The sequence below is a fragment of the Salvia hispanica genome, unplaced genomic scaffold (genome assembly GCF_023119035.1).
Source record: "Salvia hispanica cultivar TCC Black 2014 unplaced genomic scaffold, UniMelb_Shisp_WGS_1.0 HiC_scaffold_1340, whole genome shotgun sequence".
NCBI lineage: Eukaryota > Viridiplantae > Streptophyta > Magnoliopsida > Lamiales > Lamiaceae > Salvia > Salvia hispanica.
In genome coordinates this window covers 1-10,223 of record NW_025951628.1, presented here as the reverse complement: position 1 = coordinate 10,223, position 10,223 = coordinate 1, and the positions used below count along the sequence as shown (strand labels likewise).

At 36.6% G+C, this 10,223-nt stretch overlaps 1 pseudogene; it reads left to right on the top strand.

Annotated features, from left to right (window-relative positions):
- The first annotated feature begins 3,976 nt into the window (after window positions 1–3,976).
- Window positions 3,977–6,943, top strand: LOC125198279 (annotated as a pseudogene).
- Window positions 6,944–10,223: the final 3,280 nt, after the last annotated feature.

Genomic DNA, 10,223 nt, shown 5'->3' with positions numbered 1-10,223 from the left:
AAGGTCTCTACGTAATTGGACTCATAGGTCCCTCTATATTTGATCGAAGGTCCCTCTGTATTTGACCCGTAGGTCCCTCATAAATTGCTTCTCTTCTCTACAATTCATACTCCTTACTATGGTAACGTGAATTTTCTTTTCAAATTATTCATTCCATCCATTCCAACACAATTCCTATATTTTTATATGAATCAGACATCTAAGCACTCTCACCGCCTCATTTTCTTTTCTTTATTATAGCTCCAGACTCCTTACCTCTATTCGGAAAATAATAAATTCTCATACCCCAATACAACCAACTATGTATATCCTATTCCTCTTACGTCGACTTTTTACCAAGTGTACATATATAATTGAAACCATTTATAAAAGAAATGGAAAAAAGTTAATATTGAAAGCTAGTACATGACTCTTCAATTCTTGTGTGTTGTACACCTTAAAAATGTACATGTGTATATACATCTACTATATGGATAAATATACTAAATATATTATCTTTAATTGACAATGTAAATATATACTACTACTAGTATTATTATAATTTACTTTTCAACTGTCCATTATTTGGTAATAACATTCTTCATCCATGTAAATGTACTAAACATATTTATATGCATACCTTTGATTTAGCTTTATTTTCTTTTAGGCTAAAAAAAAAGAGATACTACTACATAACATACATTGAGCTTACGTACCAAGAACATTGGCTTCTCATCATTAATTAACTATTACCTCTATAAGACCAATTAATATGTTTATTATGAAAATAGCAATAATACAATTTAAAAAAAACTATACTCTAATCACATATTTTGAGTCAGGGATGTCACATTACTAATGAGTTGATGAAATCACTATCCTGGATTCCCTTGTCTCATCCGCTTCTCAAACCAAGTTAACGCAATGCAACCTTTTCATGTTTTTTTTTAATTGCTTTATTTACTTGCTTTTATTTCTGTTTTTTTTAGTTTAATCAAATCTCAATTTTGTGTCCAAATAGTATATGAGCGAGTAGTGGTGGCAGGTTTGTAAACTTATTCCCGTATTCCCATACTAAATCTACCATGTATACTTGCGGGGATTTTTAATGCTAATAAAAAATGCATCAATGGAGTATTGATTTTATTGGTTGCTTGTCTAACTTGAGGGCTGCCTATGCTTGTGTTGTAACACTTGGGAGTTGGGAATATGAGATTGTGATTAGGCACACGAGAAATGTAGACTATAAATCTCGTAGCTTAACATAGTCAACATAGGAAAATATTAAGTAGTTTTCCATAAATTAGTTAAGAGTAAGGGTAAAAAGAGTCCTAAACATAAGACAATTTTACGATTATGTTTAAAAAAATTATTTTTTGAATTATTTCGTCCCAACATTTGGAAATGGGCGGATTTAGTCCCTTTTGAGGGTGTTAAAAATAATTATTTTAAAATATTAAATATTATAATCTAATCAATTAAAGCGAAACTAAATCCGGACGAATTTCCTTGCTTATCCTTTTTACACAAGCAATTGTAAATCTGCCGTCGTTCCACGCTCGAGATCTCCAGCTCCAACACCACAAATCGTCAGACCACCACCACCCCAATTTTTTAAATTGACGAGCAGCTACCAAACCTTCACGCAGCTCAAAGCTTTCTGTTGCTCTCTAACTCATGCGTGAACATTGTATGTTTAGCACCGCTTGTTCTTTGTATTTCAATTGAGTTATAGATAGGGATAATTTAGATATCTCGAGCACCCTCGATTAAAATAACTACTACGATTAAATACTCTCTCCGTCCGGGAAAAAAAATTCCATTTTTTTTTTATTTTAATCCGTCCACAAATAGGTGCCACGGAACATTTTTACTAAAAATAGTAGAATGATCCCACACGCCACTCATATTTTACTTAAAGCTATATATAAGTGAGACTCGTATTTCATTAACTTTTTTCCACCTATTTTTTTTTAACATTTTATAAAATTCATGCTAAAAATAAATGAGACTCTTTGGGCATCCCCAACGCTGCGGGTCGGACCGCTTTGGGTCGCATTGGAGGTGGAGGAGATGCGGCCGGCGGCTCGCGGCCTTGCGCAGTCGCGCCGGTTGAGGCTCATTCGTTCTACATTATTCCTATCAGGTTTTAGGAATTGTAATTTTTGAAATTTTAGATCTTAGTAATTTTTCAATTTTTAGGACTTAGTAACTTTTAATTTCTTAAGTTTGTAAAAAAATTAATATCTAGGGTTTATAGCTCATAATTTCTAAATGAACAATGAATTTTTTGTGTTATAGTTGGTCAACGTTTTTTATTTTTATGAGTAAAATAGTTTGTAGTTATGAATAGTGAAATTTAATAGTTGTAACTCTGTAGGGTTGTGAAAAATTGTAGGTGGCGCATAAAATGAGGGTAATGATGACGTGGAAGGGGTTTGGGGCTGAATCTGGGCCGAGGTTGGGGATAACCTTAATGAGAGAGATGGAGTATAAAAGAAAATAAATTTGGAAACTGAATTTCTATTTTTTTAAAAAACATTTGAAAATCAAAATTTTAAACAACAATCACACATCGGATAAGTGGGGTGACACCATGCGAGATGGAAAGGGATCACATGTCGGGCTCTAAGACCATTTCCAACCGTACACCAAAATAAGTTTTGATGTAGAAAACTTCTCTAACTATACACTAGAAATAAGTTTTGATGTAGAAAACTTTTCCAACCATACACCAAAACCAAAGCCAATTTTAGTTTTTCTGGAACAACACCAAATATGGTGCACCTACAAATATTTTGTAGACATATACTTAAAAATTATATAAAATTTGAATTTAGGTCGTGTTCACTATGGAAGATTTCCATTTCTAACATTTAGAAAATTAAAATCTTCTAAGAATTGAGGCATAATTAGGCATATACTATATATAATTCTTTTCCCCGTTGTTTAGTATCTAAGATTTGGCTTCAAATATGTCCCAAATAGTAACCCAAAATAAGAGTTTTACCTAATAGAATTATGGATAGACAAATTTACCCCTCCATCCCCAATCCAAAAATTTTGAAATCACTAAAATTTGTGGCGGGAATGTTGAAACAATTTGCAGCAATTTGAACCTATATTTGAAGACAAATTGGCAAACAACCTCATTCTACTTCACTACTCTTCAATCTCAAGATAGACATGCTCTACGGTTCGTAAACCTGCGGTTCTTCCTTTTACGAACCACCGGTTTTTGGACGGTTCTCGCGGTTCCGGTTCGGTTTGGCGGTTTTGGAGGTTTTTAAATTTTTTTTTTGCTATGTAATTGGGAATTTTAGATTTATACAATAAATAATTTAAATTGAAATAAGACTAATAAGGTGAAAATCATATCAATTTTATTGAATTTGAGTTATAATGGACAATAATACATTACAATTTTCAATACATACACAACAATGTGATATAATTAACAAGTGTCGTTGGAATATTAATAAAAAACATGAAATGGGATGAATGTAAGTGAGGATAGAAGGGGTATTTATAAATAAAAATGGGGAAGGAGGGAAGTGGATCAATTTGAATTCAAAATCAGAATTTAAAAAAATAAAAAAATTTGAATTTCGGACAAAATCGGCGGTTTTGAGGTAAAACCGACGGATCCAGCGCTAACCGCTGGTTTTCGCGATTAACCGCGGTTCCGGTCAAAAAACCGTCCAAAAAGTTGCTCCTTGGGTGCCAACGGCTGACGCCTTGAATACCTCATCGGAACCGAACCGGGTTAACCGCGTTCGATGATGGTTTCGGTTCGTAAAATTTTGAACAGAACTAGCCCGCGGTTCCAAATATGGCGGTTCCGGTTCGTAAAATGTCACGGTTTCGGTTCGGATCCAGAACCGGCGGTTACGATTCCCGTTAACCACCGGAACTAAAAACCTTGGCATCTCTAATCGTAGATGTCATTTGGTAAAACCGTTTGATATTCCTACTTATATGTATATCAGTTCGGACTGGATTTTATGTTTGCTCTGAAAATCAGGAATTTCGACAAACAGTATGTGGGCGATTCGACGAACTTCCATTCATCTGTCACCAATTTCTCAATTCTTACCCCATACTGTTTTTCTTTCTCAGAGGGAGTGAGTTAGCACCTGAAATTCTAGTTTATTTGAATTGTAATCTGGTTGGTTTGGTGAAATTTCTCATTTTTCTGAATGAAGCAGTAGAAATTTTATGCATTTCTCGGAGAAACTTTTTTCCATTGTTGCGTTCTTGTTCAATTGCTGCTGTTTTTTCTGCCCCAACTGAAAATTGAAGCATTTCAAATTTCGGATTTTTGTTGTCTTAGTTGTGATGTGATTTTTTTCTCTTTCCAGAAGCCGCGCTTTAAATTCCAGGACCTCCCTGAGTTAGATATGTGAATTCAGAGATATCAGGTTGTTGTTTTGAGAGTTGCAATGGTGAAACTACTGAATCTCGAGGAAAATTATTGGATGCATCAATGTGCTCAAAAAGATTCTGCAACACATTTGTTCCTTCAAAATCGTGCTCGAAAGCTCACAAATTTTGTTCCCAGGCTGGTGCTGAGCATGATGATGTTTTTCCTGTGCTTCGAGCTCGACAAGGTGCAGTCGAGGAGTCTGCAGTCGAGGAGTCTGCATCTGGAGATGAGATGGATGATGAGTTCACTCTGGGTGAGAGTCTTGCTGATGATACCGAGGCTGATGTCGGCAAGGAGAAAACGCATAAAATTAGAGCCCTTCGGGCATGACTAGGGCTATACTTGCTGATACGAGGTTACCGGTGAGCAAGGCTTTGGAGAAGTGGGTTGAAGCTGGGAATGAGGTGACCCTTGCAGAAGTATCAACAAACATATTGTATTTTCGGAAGAGGAGAATGTTCAGCCAGGCCTTGCAGGTTTGTGTTCTCGTTTTCGTGCTACTTCATGATATAGACTTTGTTTAGTGTTTGTCTCAGCTTTCATAACATCCTTGATTAATTTTAGGTTCAAGAAATTAATGAAATATCTCGATTTAAGTTCAATCGCAGATCATTGACAACAATGTGCTCTTGGTAGTCGACTGCTGGTTTTTATAGGGCTGTTCAAAGATTCTAGTCTCTCTTTGAGAATATCTGTTTCCCCATATTTCTCAACACCTGCTGTTAACTTCTACTTGTCTTGTACAATGAAGTTTGTTATAATAGTTTGTTTTATGTCTAAGATCTTACCTACCGTCATATATTTGTTAAGTCTTAGTGCTTGATTTCATACTAGTTGTGCTTCCTGCTCTAGGAAGCTTTTACTTGGATATCCTTACTGAATGTGAACAGGCTAATACAGCCAAAGATTAGAGAATTTCGATTCGAGTTTTTGGTTGGGATATTAGGCCATCCGATTAGCTTTGCTTTCTTTCTGCAACGAAAGAGTGGATGGTTTTAATTTTAGAGGGAAATGTGCCAATTTGATTAGCTTAGCATAAATTCCCGAACCTGGAATCATATTTTCTTTTTATGCGTGTCACAGTGAATTTTCTACATATTACTTACTTGACCTAGCTTGCATTTTCTATGTCCTTGTGGTTTGAAGGAGCTGTCTCATTTTCACTCTTTATACTGTAGCTCTCCGAGTGGCTGGAGTCAAGCAAGCTTACTGAGTTAACTGAAAGCAATTATGCTTCTCGTGTTGATTTAATAGCCAAGGTACGTGGGATAGTTGAGGCAGAAAAGTACATTCAGCAGATTATTCCCGAATCTCTAAGAACTGAAGTTGTCTACCGAACTCTATTGGCAGCTTGTGGCACTGCAGTCGATGTGAACAAAGCTGAGGAGCTTTTCAGTAAAATGAAGGAGTTGTTCCCCATTTCATGCTTTTCTTGTGACCAGTTGCTACTTCTGTACAAGAGGACGAACCGGAACAAAATCGCTGATGTCTTGTCGCTTGATGAAGAGAGAAAATATCAAACGGTCTAGTTTCACTTACAAGATTTTGATTGACGCGAAGTGGCAGTCTGGTCATATCAGTGGGATTGAGCGGCTTTTTGAAGAAATGAAGTCCGACGGTTTAGAACCTAGTATGCATATTCTGGCGTCTGTGGCCAAGTCTTATCTCGACAACGGCCTGAAAGCTAAGGCTAAGGCTGTATTGAAGGATATGGAAGGGGGCGATTTGACTGAGAATCGTTGGGCTTGTCGGTTTCTGCTTCCCATTTATGGTTCCCTTGGAAGGAAGACGAAGTTGAGAGAATCTGGAGAGAATGTGAGTCCAATCCCGATATGGCGGAGTGCATAGCTGGCATCCAAGCATGGGGGCGGCTCAACAGAATCGAAGATGCTGAGGCGGTCTTCAACAAATTGCTGAGAATTGTGAGGAGGCCCTCTTCAAAGCATTATTCCCTGATGCTAAATATGTATGCAGACAACAAGATGCTGGATAAAGGGGAGGAGGTCGTGAAGCGATGACGGAGAGCGGTGTCACAATCACGCCACCAGCCTGGCGCGCTTGTGAACCTTTATGCTCGAGGTGGAGAAGTGGGAAGAGCCGAATCCATTCTTCAGAAGGGCCTTGGCGGTAGAAGGGGAATGCATCTTCTTGGTGCTTTCTTGAGTATCTTGATGCTTATGCAGAAAAGGAGATGTGCAAAATGCAGAGAGGATGTTTCTAAAGATGAAACGGACCGGTTTCACGTCGTCAGCAAGGCCTTATCGGTCCCTCCTCTATGCGTACATCAACGCGAAGTGCCGGCGTATGGGTTGAGGGGAGGATGAAGTCTGATAATATAATCCCAGATCAAAAACTAGCTGGTTTATTGGCTCGAGCAAGTAAATTGGATGGTTTAGGAGTGAACAAGGACATTTGATGGTTTTTCTTAGCTCTGACCCTATTCTACCTGTAATACATGACTAGTGAATGCTTAACTATGATATCGTTTACTTATTACTATAACCAAATTTGAATTTCAGGATTTCATTGATTTATTTATTTTGTTGACTCACAACTCGTTTTAATTTCCGGTGAGCGTTAGATTCTGTTTCATTGTTTGGTGTCTATACTCACGGGTTTTGATCTATGCAAAACCAATTTTAATACAAAAATACGTAACCAAGCATATAAAGGTTTTTAGGTCATCGTAGTTTATTTTTACGTCATTATTATAAGGATGACATAAAAGGATCTTAACATGACCTCAACCCTAAAGTTTATAATATGACCTAAAACTGCTTTATAATGACCCTCCGTGTTTTCTTTAAATATTGACCTATTAGATTGTCAAATCGCATGGTCGGATTTGGTCCGAATTTTGTATTGGGATCAATTTTTGTATTGATCATTTTCCCTATACTCTATTTCTTTAATTCATATTTAGTTCCAATTATATTTAGGTCCTAATTTTCCACATCACCACTTATTTTTATCTTTTTAAAATTTTTATGTTATCAAATAAATTTAAATATCAAAATAAAATAAATTAAAGGCAAAACCAAAATATACTTTAAAAAAAAAAGTTACACCGCAAAACAAAAAAGACGTAGAACATGGGTGTTCCATCGGAATTTGTCGGGTTAGGCCAACTGACGGGATTCATTTTTAGAGAGAGAAATATGCAGATGAGAGAAAGAGAATGGAGGGGTGAAATGAAGGAAAAAGAGTGTATTTATAGAGGGTAAAAAAACAAAACTAAACTAAATAATTGTTTTTGATCGGCAGTTTTATCAACGGTTGGGCCTGCAATAGGCGGTTCTATCGACCGCGTCTCTTAGAAATGGAATCTCTTTCCTTTTTGCCGCCCCTAAAAATAGAAATTTTCTATTTCTTTCTTTTAAAAAGCCGGACTCATTTTCCACTAATTCACTTTTCTTTCTATCTCTCTCTTACTTTACCAATTCGCATTAAAACTTGTGTCGTTCAAAGCTTCTATTTTTAGAAACAAATGAGTATTAAAAAACTTTTTATATTCCCAACCAACGACATTTATGTTATTATCTCCAAAACTTATCCGTATACTCCATCCATCCCATATAAATAAGGACACTTTCCTTTTTCGTCCGTCCCATAAAATTATCTCATTTCCATTTATGGAAACTTATCTAAAACTCATTACCCAGATGCATCAATTTATTTACAACTAATTATACCACTAGGACCCACCATTAAATACTAATAATAATATGAGTCTCACAATCAGCTTACAATATTTCAACTACCCTTCTCTTCAACTCTCTTACTTTATCAATTATGCATTAATTCTCATACCGTCCCAAATAGTCTTTTTTTTCTGGGATGAGGGAGTATATATATAGATTTTATAATAACTATGACTAAAATGAGTTAATGCCATCATTCCTTCTTCATTCAGAGGGTTTATCCTAAAGAGAATCCACGATATATCATGATTATAAATATTTGAACTTATTTGTTTGTTGTTCAAGAACTATTTGGGTAGTTCTTATTTGCGTTTGATCTAAGATTTAATTCGTTCGTGTTTTAATAGTGACATTATAACACCATCCATTTTTGAACCATAGCCGAGCCAATATCACCTTGCATTAGTTGTTATTTCTTGTTTGTTGGGGTTTTAAAATGTGGCGATCTCGATAATCATAAAGAAGACGTTTAATAGTTTTGTTAAATAAAAGAAAAATCTATGAGTGCGTTTAACACAAGTTCAATAGAATTTTGCAAGACGCGCCCGAGTCTCGGTGGTTGTGCACATCCCGGAACCCCACCTTCATTTCGTGCTCCTATCGATTGCTACATCACACACTTCTGGAACCTAAAAAATAGATAAATATTAGTCGCATCACCATCACATCTTTCAAATCAAGATAAGACTTTTAACGAAACACATCACATCAAGCATGTTTACCAAACGATTGCACATGTTTCCCAAACCCGGTCGTACTTGCTAGCTGTCATTTTGAGTGACAAGATATAAGATTCTTGCCTTTTATGGTAATGAGAATGATTGATTTGTCAACTTGCCCCTTTTAGTAAAAAGTCGCTAACTCTTGTATAATAGTTTGCTCTTGAAACATAGAAGTATCAATGTAAAACCACGTGATCCTTTTGCCTATAAATAGTGTTGCACCTCCATTCACCACCCTTTTGTTTCCACCACCATTAAGTTCTCAACAAAACAAATCTAGCGGAAAGGGAAAGAGAGAGGAAAGCAAGCTCTAGATCATACTTCCTACTTCTACTCAAGGTAAACCTCCCAAAACTTCTTCCACTATCATGTCACGTTCAAGCATGAGCATTTGTAGAATATCATGCCCATCAATACCACATTATACTTATGCCATAAACTTAGGAGCACTAATGTCTTGATCGTTCTTTATTAACAAACTTCTTAACAAAGCACTTAGGGACCCAGCCTTTTCTTTGCCAAATTGTTGAAGAAAACAAGAAGAAAACATGAACTTGTAATAGCTATGTTTAATATCGAGCATGAGTTAATTGAGGCCTTAGATTTTAAGACGGCTTGGTGAACACCGAGCTACCGATGGTGCCGCCGCTGCTGCCACTCACGGCAACCACACACACACGTTAGGATCTAGCTTTCAATTGAAACATGCACACAACTAAAATCATAAAGCACAAAGAAGCAATTACGTGGTTCGGCAATATGCCTACGTCCACGGAGAAGATGACCGGAATTTTATTGATGATGAACTCTCAAGAACAAGAATCATACACTCACAATACGACCACTCAAGACTAATCACAAGCTCAAGTAGAAATCTCCTAATCGTGTGTGTAATTTTGTGAAGTGTTCACTCGCTTTACAACGAAATTACCAAGCTATATATGTGATGGAGAAGAAGAAACTAAAACACTTCAAAAAGATTCAGTTATAACTGCGATTCCAAATGCTAGTTCCACTCAACAAACCGAGCTCCTTTTCTTGATCTCTCCCTCGAGCTCCAACGACTCTATCTCTCGGCCAAGTCCATTGTGTTGCAAGGACACAAACTCACAAATCTCCACCTTGTCCTTGTAGTACATCCACCAATATCTATACTCCCTTCTCAAAATTTTGTTACCCACTTCAAGAAACCACAACCTTTACCAAATTCAAACAATGCTTGAACTTGGAGACCGACAAAGGCTTTGTCAACATATCCGACACATTCTCCTCGGTTGGAACCTTCTCAACATCAATTCTTTCATTCCGATTTCATCACGATGAAATGCCTTCTCACATCAATGTGCTTAGATCGCCATGGAACATCCGATGCTTTGCTAAGCATATGGCCGAGTT